The 12,445-nt window shown below is 32.0% G+C and overlaps 1 pseudogene; it reads left to right on the forward strand.

Annotated features, from left to right (window-relative positions):
• The first annotated feature begins 10,133 nt into the window (after nt 1-10,133).
• On the forward strand, nt 10,134-11,671 carry LOC117910324 (annotated as a pseudogene).
• The last annotated feature ends 774 nt before the right edge of the window (nt 11,672-12,445 follow it).

Below are 12,445 nucleotides of genomic sequence, written 5' to 3' on the forward strand. Positions count from 1 at the left end.
TTATATTAAACTAAATAGAAATTAAAAAAAACATTATTCCCCTTCCAACTTTAAATCTTATTTCAAAAAAATTTATTTAGTTTTTTATATATTGATTTTTTTAGGGAATTAAAGAAATTAATGATTTTTTTTCTATGTTTCATATTTTTTTTCATTAGGAATATAAATAAAGTCGATAAAAATACCCTTATATAATTTTAGAAAACAATTCAAAAATCATTTCACATTTAGTTCTTTAGAAAATTGATGTGTTGCAATTATCTTTGCATTATTAAAATTATAAATGCAACAAATTTGAAGACTAATTAACTTTTAACCTTGATATATGTATGCTTATATTAATAGTTTGGCTCAAAATATTATAAAATTAGCATATATGTGTTAACATCATGTAGTTTTTCTCTCCTCCAAAATTATAATATCAAGAGACTTTATGCTATTAGCACCACTCAAGACCCTAGCTCCCACCCAAGGATACTTATGGCCCAATCCTTAAAATCAAGCCCAAGAATTGATTTTAATAATTCAATCATTTATGCAGTAAAAGCTATTAAAAATTGAAAGATTATATTAAATTTTTAGAATTAATTCTACGAAGCCAATTTAAGATCATAGGTAATGCTTCCAAGAATTGTTTTTCCAAATTTTTTTTTTCTAGTTTGCACCAAATTATTTTTACGTCAAATAATTATTAAAATATTTAATTTGTATTTAATTATGAAAGTAAACACCATACTTAATAAGGTTATCTCGAAAGTAATATGCTTAAGATCTTGAATTAAACAATATATAAAAGAAACGTGAACTAGAACTTATAAGGGATTATATGATTAAAAGGGTCTTTGAAAACCCAAAATTTGAAATTTAACCCTTCGTATTTTTATGGCCTTATTTAGACAAAAATACCCTCACTTTTTTCTTGTGAAAATAATCATTTATTTTAAAACCTATATGTGAATATTTGAAATGACAAAGGGCATTTATGTCCAAAATGGGTTATTTTTCGAATAAAAACATGGGAATGGTTAAATTCACAATTTTGAGAATTATTTCATCCCTTTTAGTCATTTAATTCAACTTAAAACAAAAGAGGAGAAAACTCTTAACTCATGTCAACCATTTACTTCTAGAAAAGGCATTATTATCACCTTTATCATCAAATTTCTTTCTATGCATATGCCAACCGAATCAATAGTAGTTAATTATATAATTATAATTCAAAATAAAAATATTTAACTATCCAAAATATGCGAACAACTTAGAAAGAGTATCACAAGCAAAATGATAACTAGAATATATACATTCCCTCAATAAAATTTGACACCAATAAGGGTTGATATACAAGATCATTGTAACTCATAACAAGATCATGATATATGATGTAGTAAAACTTACAAAGAAGACAACAAGATCAATATCATACCATTTGAAGTTTTGTATAAGGACAAGTTATTTCTACAAGTAAGAAATTTTTATCAAGGAAAATGTTTTAATATCCTGAATTTCAAAAAAATTATATTTGCTTTTATTAGAAATTTGATATTGTTTATATTATTGTATCAAGAATGCAAATAAAAGAGATATAAATTCATATAAACTAAAATGAATAATTTAGGTATGTAATTTGGTGCCTTATTTGCCATCACAATTCAAGAAATATTCCACATGTTATTACATTTTTCATTTGCCTCTTTTCAAAATAAATCATGTTTTTTTTTTTACTCCACATTGTTTGGCTCAATATATCATAAAATTAGCATGTTCAAACATAATTTGAAGAGTCTTGGCATTTATTTTGTTTAATGCTTTTACTTACATTTCATATAGGTTTTTACATCAGTGTAGTTTTCTTTCTCTTTCAAAAATGCTGATACCAAGAGACTTTTATGATTTCAAAAAGACAAGAGACCCTTGCCCAAGGGAAATTAAGCCCAATTTACTTCTCTCTAGAGCCACCAGGTATGTTTGATGGGGGCTAAAACTTCTAATTTGAACTTATACAATATAATTTATTATTACTTGTATAAATATTTTATACGCCTACGATTTGTCACTTTAATGATTATATAAATTTTATATAAAATATGTATACTTTAAGAATGTATGTAAAATATTTACATAATCACATAGATTAATCATACATGATTAAAGGATACTAACAATAGGAAATCACTTTAAAGAACATACTTGTTTGAGCCACCATAAAAAAACCGTGATTGATTGTTGCAACCAAGTCTTCCTCTCTATGATCTTGATAACAGCTATGGTGGCTCAATGGGAAAACAGAAAAAAACCCCTTTTATCTAGATTAGAGAGGGGACTTAGCATAACTCAAATTGGATTCTCATTGGGGCCTCCCATAATGGGCTTCAATGAGACCCATAGCCTACACTTGTCACTCAACTGAGCTTCTACTCAAAAGATGCAAAACCCAATCCAAAATGTGATCACTAGTTAATTGAGCTCATTATATAATAGTCTATCCATTAACCCGTTTTTGCAAATACAAATTATTCAATTAATATTAGCCCATTTAAAAAATTTTCCAACATTCTCCCACTTGGGCTACATTAATTGTTTTTTAGGATTCATTAAATTCATTTTGAAAATAAGACTCTCGGGTTAAGTACAGAAAAGTTTATTTTGTGTGGCCACACCTTTTTTATTTATTTATTTAAGAAATGATAGTCTATAAGTAGCATCTTGTTAAACTTATCCAGTCCAACATGGTCTTAATATTGGACTATGATGGTCTATATGTTAATCTCAACAAACATAATGCCCCTTATAGTCACGAATATTTATAACCATATCGACATGGATCGTAAACCCAGTAGTGTAGTAAGAAATCAATGCCAACATGTGATCATCATCTATATGCATTATTTCTTATCATTCCTCATTACAATTTACCAACAAAATGAAATTGTAATTGCAATTTCTCAACAAAATGAAATTGCTGCAATTTCTAAACAATATGAAATTGCTTGACTTTAACAAGTCATATGTCACCAACAATGCACCACAAATTCTCAAAATAGTGGTATTTATGACATCTAATAGTATACAACTGTAATTCTTAAGGTTCAATATCTCAAGATACCATGTTGTATGTAATTCAATTATGACATGCTATAATATAATACTTAATTATGATGATCATAATAAAAAGATTTTAATTTTGTAAGTCGCAGAACAATAATGATCAATGTTTACACAAAACAATAATTGAAATAAGGGAAATCACAAAAGCTCCCACTAAACCAAAGAATCAAAAGACTTAATGACACCCATATTCACAACATGTTCCTTGAACGTTATGGGCTTTAAACCTTTGGTTAGAGGATCAGCTAGCATGGACTCAGTTCTTATGTGTTCAATCACAATATCTCCTTTCTTCACTAAGTCCTTGACTGTAAGGTACTTGATTTCCATATGCTTAGAACCTGTACTGATCTTATTGTTCTTAGAGTAAAACACAGCTGCATTATTGTGACAATAAATCACAATGGGTCGAAAGATGGAATCAACAACTTGCAACTCTGAAATCAAATTTCTTAGCCAAACAGCTTGAGATGATGCACCATAACAAGCTACAAACTCAGCATACATGGTCGAGGATGCAATTAGGCTCTGTTTGACACTTTTCCATGAAATGGCTCCACCAGCTAACATAAAAATGTATCCTGAAGTAGATTTGCGATCATCAGAACAACCACCAAAATCATAATCTGAGTATCCAACTACCTCGAGATTATCCACCCTCCTATACACAAGCATAAAATCCTTCGTTCTTTGTAGATATCTCATGACTTTCTTTGCAGCAACCTAATGATCATGTCCAGGGTTCGATAAATATCTACCAAGAACATTAACAATGAAGGCGATATCAGGTCTTGTACATACTTGTGCATACATCAGGCTACTAATGGCACTAGCATAAGGAATATTCTTCATGGCATCCTTTTCCAAATCATTCTTTGGACATTGTTTGTTACTAAGTTTATCTCCCTTCACAACAGGTACATTACCGACTTTGCACATTTGCATATTAAATCTTTTAAGCACACGATTGATATAGGCTTTCTGAGATAGCCCAAGGAGGTTTCGAGATCTATCATGATAAATCTCAATACCCAACACAAAAGATGCTTCTCTAAGATCCTTCATGTTAAAATTAGCAGACAAAATACGCTTGGTATCATTCAAGAGATTCACATCACTACTAGCAAGTAGAATGTCATCGATATAGAGAACCATGAAAATGTATTTGCTCCCATTAACCTTCATGTAAACGCACTGATCAAACTTGTTCTTTATAAAACCAAAAGACGTCACAATTTTGTCAAATTTCAAGTACCACTAGCGAGAAGCTTGCTTGAGACCATAAATTGACCTTTTCAATCTACATACCATGTACTCTTTTCCATTTTCCTTAAATCCTTCAAGTTGTGACATGTAGACCTCCTCACTCAAATCACCATTGAGAAAAGCTGTCTTGACATCCATCTGATGAAGCTCTAAGTCAAAATGAGCTACCAACGCCATAACTAGCCTAAAGGAATCTTTGGTAGAGACTGGTGAGAAAGTCTCTGTGAAATCAATGCCCTCTTGCTGTGTATACCCTTTAGCAACCAACCGATCCTTGTATCTTTCAACATTTCCTTTGTTGTCTCTTTTGGTCTTGAATACCCATTTGCATCCAATGGGTTTATATCCTTTGGGAAGATCAACAAGTTCCCAAACATCATTGTCTGACATAGACTGTATCTCATCTCTCATGGAAATCAGCCATTCATTTGCCTTATCACTATTAAGAGCTTCACGATAAGTAGTAGGATCCACTTCTTCTCCAATGTCATACTCTCCCTCTCTAAGGTAAACATAATAATCGTTAGATAAGGCAGGTCTTCTAGTTCTTTGTGATCTCCTCATTTCCACAGGAGGAATCTCATCCACAATAGGGTTTATTTCGACAGTGGGGAAATTGACAATAGCAACTCCTTGTTGAATCCCAGAATCAAAAGCTCCAACATCAAGGTTAACGTCTGAGACTGGCAAAGGTAAAGAAATAACATCCATGGGTTCCACTCTTTCATCGGATTGAGAGGGTATACTATAAGCAAAATCCAACTCTAAAAACTTTGCCACTTGAGACTTAACAACTCTAGTGCCACGGGTCGAACAATAAAACTTGTATCCTTTTGAGTGACTAGGATACCTAATAAAGTAGCACCTAGTAGTTCTCGAATCCGTCTTCTTTAAAGAAGGATCATAGATTTTCACCTCAGCTGGACATCCTCATACTTTAAAATGATTCAGACTGGGTTTTCTGTCTGTCCATAGTTCAAACAGTGTTTTAGGCACAGACTTACTAGGAACACGGTTGAGAATGTAGGTTGCTGTTTTAATAGCTTCACCCTATAAGTATTTTGGCAAATTTGATCTACCCATCATGCTCCTTTTCATTTCCATAAGAGTGCGGTTGCGCCTTTCTGCCATGCCATTTTATTCAGGACTACCAGGCATAGTATACTGAGCAACAATACCATTATCTTGTAAGTACCTTGCAAAAGGTCCCTTTTGTTGTCCAACATCGCCATGCTTCCCATAATACTCACCACCTCGATCAGATCTCACAATTTGGATGACTTTCCCCAATTGTTTCTCAACTTCAGTTCGGAAGACTTTGAACATTTCAAGAGCATTTGCCTTTACTTTGATAAAAAATGCATAGCCTTAACAGGAAAAATTGTCAATGAATGTAATGAAGTACTTGTTGCCACACAAGGTAGTGGAATAAGGTCTACTAATGTCTGTATGAACAATCTCCAACAAATTTTGACTACGAGTTACACCCTTTTTCTTATTCTTTGTCAATTTTCCTTTCACACAATCAACACAAATTTCTAAGTCATCAGAATCAAGGTGGGGAAGAATCCCAAAACTAATTAAGCATTCTACTTGTTCTTTAGAAATACGCCCCAAACGTTTTTGCCATAACAATGAAGATCTTTCCTTAGTCAAAGGTCTTTTAGCAACATTGTTTTCAACATTGTAAGAACAAGTAGATAACAACGACAATCTATAAAGCCCGTTAGATAAAACACAATTGCCAATCACTTTAGAGTCATAAATCACATCAACTCTTTTATTTGCAAAAGTCAAACTATATCCAGCTTTATCAAGTACTGAAAGGGAAATTAAATTCCTTCTAAACGAAGGTACACAAAAAACATTGTCCAAAACAAGCTGAAAACCAGAATCTAATTCTAAAACAGTAATCCCAATATGCGCAACATCAATCCCGATGTCACTGCCGACTTTAAGCTTTGACTCTTTTTCACTTGGCTTCCTCAAAATTCTTATCCACTATAAAGAAGTTGCAACATGAACAGTAGCACCACTATCAAGCCACCATGAATCTAAAGGAACATTAACTAAATTAGATTCAAAACAGACATAGGCAGATAACATACCTTATTCCTTCTTTTTCTTCTCTAGCCAATTCTTAAACTTAAAGCAATCAACCCTCTTGTGACCCTTTTTGTTGTAGTGATAGCACTTAAGGTCTGTGTTCTTGGCATTTCCATTTCCATTCTTCTGCTTTTCACTCCCACTCTTCTTGAAATTCTTGTTTTTCTTATGACTATGGAAGTTGGGCTTTCTAGCCTTTTCAACTCTCTTTTGATTATTCGGTTTTCCAAGAGCAACGAGATGAGCAGATTCATTCTTTTCTCTTTTCAACTTTTCTTCCTCAGCCACACACTTAGTGATCAGGTTATTCACACCCCAAGACTGATTCAAGGTGTTGTATGCAGTCTTGATTTGGCTGAAAGAAGATGGTAGAGTATTGAGGGCTTAATGAACAATAAACTTATCGGGAATGGGAATGTCTAGTGCTTTCAATCTAGTATGAAGATTCACCATTTTTAAGTTATACTCATGAACCCCTTTCATATCATCATACCTCATATTCATCAATTCATCCATAAAATACCCAGCTTTAGCATTGTCAGATGTTTGGTATCTATTTGCCACAGCAACGAGAAATTCCTTAGCATTGTTGCTCTCAGGTATTCGTCCAAGGAGATGCTCAGCAATGGACCTCTTGATTGAAATGAGACTCAAATGGTTCGATCTTTCCCATTTCACATAATGAGCTCTCATAGCTTTAGTGCTTTCATTAGTAGGCTTAGGAGGTTCATCTTCACATAAAGCCATGTCCAAGTCCATCATTCCTAAAACAAACTCTATGTCTAATCTCCATCTCTTATAGTTCGACCCACTTAGAATTTCAATTGTAGCATTATTGTTGTTCACAGCAAAGGAAATTGATTGACAAAATTTTGTAACTAGATCAATTATGGGCAATAGGTAAAAAGCTTAAATAAGCATAAGCAATACAATACAAGAATCAATTGTACTATCATAAACTCCCCTTTGGGCAGAGTCCACAATAAACAACTATTCTTTAAGCATGAAGATCAACAAATAATTCATTAAAATTTATTTTCTTTGGGCAAATAAATTTATCAAATTATTTATCTCATTCAATATCCTCATGTTGTTAAATTAATTTGCACAATAACCCCCTTTGGGTAGGCGATTATACAAAATTAATCTAAAACTTTCCCCATCAACAAAATAGGAACTCATAAACTTGCAAATTTTGATGGTTAGATCACTTTGGTGAAATAACCTCAACAATTCACATGCAACGTTCCAAAATTAGGTAAATTAAAAAAAAATATTGTCCAACAACAATAGTGCATATTAGTGATATATATGCATATGATCAATTATAGTTGCAAGAATTTGAACAACATTTTTTTTTAATTACACTTTAAACTAATTATTTAACTAGTTTATGTGATTTAGACCAAGTAGGAGAGTATGCTTGAAAAAGTTTCAATCTAGAAAGAGTGAGTACTACACTCCTATTCCATATATATTAGCATAATTTTTGGCAAATTCTCAACAGAAAATTATACCAAAAAATAATTTTAAGCTAATTAAATCACATAAAAAAGTAATAATTATTTAATAAATATTTTTAACCTCCTAAAAATAAAATAAAATATCCAGAAAAATAAATTACAAAAAAACGAGCGCACAGGAAAAAACAAGGCTCAAAACGGACACCAGATGAGGTTACGTGCGCCTTACACACTTGACCCGCAAGTGGGGAACGTGTGGCATGTGTTGGAGGTCATCTTCAACCTCTAGCACTGGGTCAAAAATTCTGCAATACGGGTCAAATGACCCGATTGCAACCTGGATTACAAACAATTGAAAAAAAAAGGTTTTTTGATCGGGATCTTGAGGGGTTTTAAACTTTAGGTTGTTTCTAACAATTATAGGACATTTAATCATAAAAAAACAACTTAAAGATCTCCGTAATTGATTAACAAAATTCGGTTTTTCATACCTCCATAGCCAAGATCGAAAAACTCTATTTTAACACTTATTTCGGCCTCATTTTACATGTATTTTTACCTTAACAATATAAGAAATCTCTCGACAACAATTAATTAAACAAAAAAACTTCTCAGTCTTGCTCAATTTTTTTAAAAATATAAAATGAATTTTCTAGGGTTCATACCCATATTTTCGAATTTTCAATTTTCACCAAAAAACCGAAATTGATGCTACATATCAACTATAATATATGTAAACAACAAAATCTAAGAGTTTAATTTGAGTAAAACACAATAATTTGAACAAATAAAATTTTTCTTGAATCTTTAAACAAGAAAATTCCAAAAATTTTAAAACTTAATTACTCTCAATTTAAACAACGAAATTGCACATATGATATATCAATTTGAAGCTTGTGACAAAAGGAACAAAAGGCCTAAAGTTTCACAATCAAAAGAAACTGAAAAGAAACATATACTTCATGGATCACAGATTCAGCTCTGAAAATAAAATAAAATAAGAAACTAAAAATTTTATTTTCAATTTCCAATTGTAGATCCTAAATCATGTAAATCAAGCTTTGATACCACATGTAAAATATTTACATAATCACGTAGATTAATCATACATGATTAAAGGATACTAACAATAGGAAATCATTATAAAGAACATACCTGTTTGAGCCATCATAAAAAAACCGTGATTGATTGTTGCAACTAAGTCTTCCTCTCTATGATCTTGATAACAGCTATGGTGGCTCAATGGGAAAACAAAAAAAACCCTTTCTATCTAGATTAGAGAGGGGACTTAGCATAACTCAAATTGGATTCTCATTGGGCCCTCCCATAATGGGCTTCAATGAGACCCATAGCCTACACTTGCCACTCAACTGAGCTTCTACTCAAAAGATGCAAAACCCAATCCAAAATGTGATCACTAGTTAATTGGGCTCATTATATAATAGTCTATCCATTAACCCTTTTTTGCAAAAACAAATTATTCAATTAATGTTAGCCCATTTAAAAAAATTTCCAACACGTATATGTTGTAATAAATTATAATAATTGTGTAATATATTTATCAATTATTATGAATAAATAAACAAGGTTAGCGTTACACATAAACAAAGATTTAATTTACCACATCTTCTTGATAGTATTAATCCTTTGTTGTGTTAATTATATGTAAATATGATTTACCTATAAAAAAATTACAAAATTATTCGGATTTTATTCATACTACCAACAAATGAACTTCTGTGAGTGATCAAACATATGCTTAATTTCAAAATAAATATGAACTCAAAATGCCACTTAATCAAACTCCCAAAATGATTTCCATGAAGATTAATTTAAAATTTCAGTATTACACAAAACAATTTAAGAGTATAAATTTTATAGAGGATAGATTTTATTTTCCGGCGTTGCTATTCTAATTATTTTTTCTTTTCTTTTCTTTTCTTTTTTCCGTTAAGCTCTAAATTATTTTAACATTGAAAAATTCCTAAAAAATTGAATTTGTCTTTATGAAAGTATACAACATATTGAATAAAAAAAAAAATTAACCTTTAGAGTTATGTGTTTAAGATCTCGAATTAAACAATACATTAAAGAAAAAGATATTTGTACCAAAAGGGAGAAACAACCTCGAACTATTTAAAAATATAAATGCTTTTTTTGTAAGTGTTTGGATAGGAAATAGGGATAGAAAAAATGTTGGAGGGTATTTTTATTTTAAAAAAAATGTTATGTTTTATGTTTTTAAAATATGAAGGTTATTTTTGTCAGATGTGAATTTTTATTTTTATTTTTAATTAAATAACCCTAAAATAAATAAAAACTGAAAATAAAAACAAAAGATGGTGACCAGCAGGCTGCAATGCTGGGCCAAGCTTGCCAATAAGGTGAGGCCCAGAGCACATATGGGACTGGGGCTTTCATATTCTCAGTCCAAACATTGGCTTTAACCACTTCGGCATTTAAGCTTGGACGAGAGGCTCCAACCAACTATGCTTTATTGTCTAGAGGGCTCTATTGCAAGTCGGTGGCTTGGAGACAGCCTTGGTATAATAAGCACTGCAAGTGAGATTGAGGAATTAGCAGCAAAGGTTGATTCTTCGGGTGGGGTTTATTTTGAGCTAGCATTCAATGGATTGTGTGCTCCGTGGTGGCGTGATGATGCGCGTGGGGTTTGTATTGGGATCACAAGATTTACAAACAAGTCTCACATTGCTCGAGTCGTGCTTGATAGTATGTGTTTTTAGGCAAAGGATGTCCTAGTTTCAATGCACAAGGATGCGGGGGAGAAGCGTGAGGTCAGGAATGAGAAGGGGGAGTTCTTGCTTACAGTTGATGGTGGTGCAACCATCACCAATCTTTTGATGCAAATTCAAGTTCGTGTTTTCTGCTATTCTTTGATCCGATATATATCTGCTTCGTTGTTGTAACACGTAACAGAAATGGTTTCTGTTTTCTGCATTGCTAAACTTCTCTTGTTTCAATTCTCCCCTTTTTGATGGGAAACTACAGAACTTAAACCTATACATTACCTGTAAGCCTTTTATATTGCAACCATGATAATAATGTAAGGTATTGATTCTGGGTTTGGTATTGTCTAATCATGAAATGCACTAATTTCCTCGACTACTTTTGTCCCATTTCAATCTTTTGTTCTATAATTTTGTGTAAACATAGCAAAGTTGCAACAAGAATAATGTTTTTTAAGGCGTGATAACTTCTTTTGCATTCCTAGTTTTTCTTCCACATGTTTTTTTTCATTTGTTTTGAAAAATTTTGTCATCACTTCAGGCCCATATGAAGTTCTAACAACTTGATATGAGTTTGTACTTGTCTTCTTTTTATTTTTGTTCATGTCAATGGCTGGTGATCATGTGGTACAATCCTATTCTGTCTTCAGGCATGTGGAATCTTATATCAGACTGCCCATAATCCTATGCTGTCCTTGTTTGGATTGTTTAATTTGACAATTTTCTGTCTAATGATTTGCAGGCTGATCTGTTGAGGAATCCGGTGGTTAGACCAGCTGATATGGAGACAACAGCTCTTGGAGCCGCTTACGCAACTGGATTAGCAGTTGGGATTTAGATAGAAGATGAGATTTTCGCTTCTGGAGCTTAAGCTTTGCTACCACATTTTATCCAGCATTAGACGAGGAACAGAGGAGTAAGAAGGTGGAGTCTTGGTGCAAAGCTGTTTCAAGGACTTTCGACCTGGGGGATCTTTCTCTTTAACCAACTCCTCTTTGGCTTCCATTTTCCTTCCTATTTCATCCCTTTAAAGTTCATGTTTATATACTTCTATTATTTCAAATAATGAAATCATTCCTTGTGTAGATTTTGTGTATGACACGTACTATTTCATGATTATATTGCAGAAATTTTGCATTCTGCAGAATTATAGAGAGAGCAGAAGAAGCCATTCAAGCTTTTCTGCAGGATGGAAAAGTTGGTTTAAGTAAATGTTTGTTGATAATTTATCTTTACTACCATGACCATGAATTAGTGAGTTGCTAGGAAGCTCTCTGAGCATCCAAGAAGGTGCATCTCATAAGCCTTATCTAGCTTTTCAAGCTTTAGATTTGATAGACGATGCTTCTTCCAACCATAAGTTCAGGGGATTTTGAAACAAATACTGCACTTTTAAAAAATATTTCTTAAAATATACGACTTTTCAAACTTTCAAAAAATTGAATTGAAACTTATCCTTTGAAGAGAAAACTTCAATTGAATTTTAAAGTTGTCTTTTTCGAAAGACAATTTTCATATTTGAATTGGAGTTATTTTTTGAAGAAACAACTTCCAATTGATGTTATAGAAAGTATTGTAGATTTGCAAATAATTTCCAAGAGTCATGTTTTAATAAATATTTTTTAAAATTGTAGTATTTTTTTTTCCAAAGTGTTATGTTTTCATAAATATTTTTAATACCATAATATTTTTTTTCCCAAAATTCTCTATTCTTCCACAAATTTAGGATAAATTATTTTATCATTTATCTTATCATCA

This window comes from Vitis riparia, unplaced genomic scaffold (genome assembly GCF_004353265.1).
Source record: "Vitis riparia cultivar Riparia Gloire de Montpellier isolate 1030 unplaced genomic scaffold, EGFV_Vit.rip_1.0 scaffold713_pilon_pilon, whole genome shotgun sequence".
Lineage (NCBI taxonomy): Eukaryota > Viridiplantae > Streptophyta > Magnoliopsida > Vitales > Vitaceae > Vitis > Vitis riparia.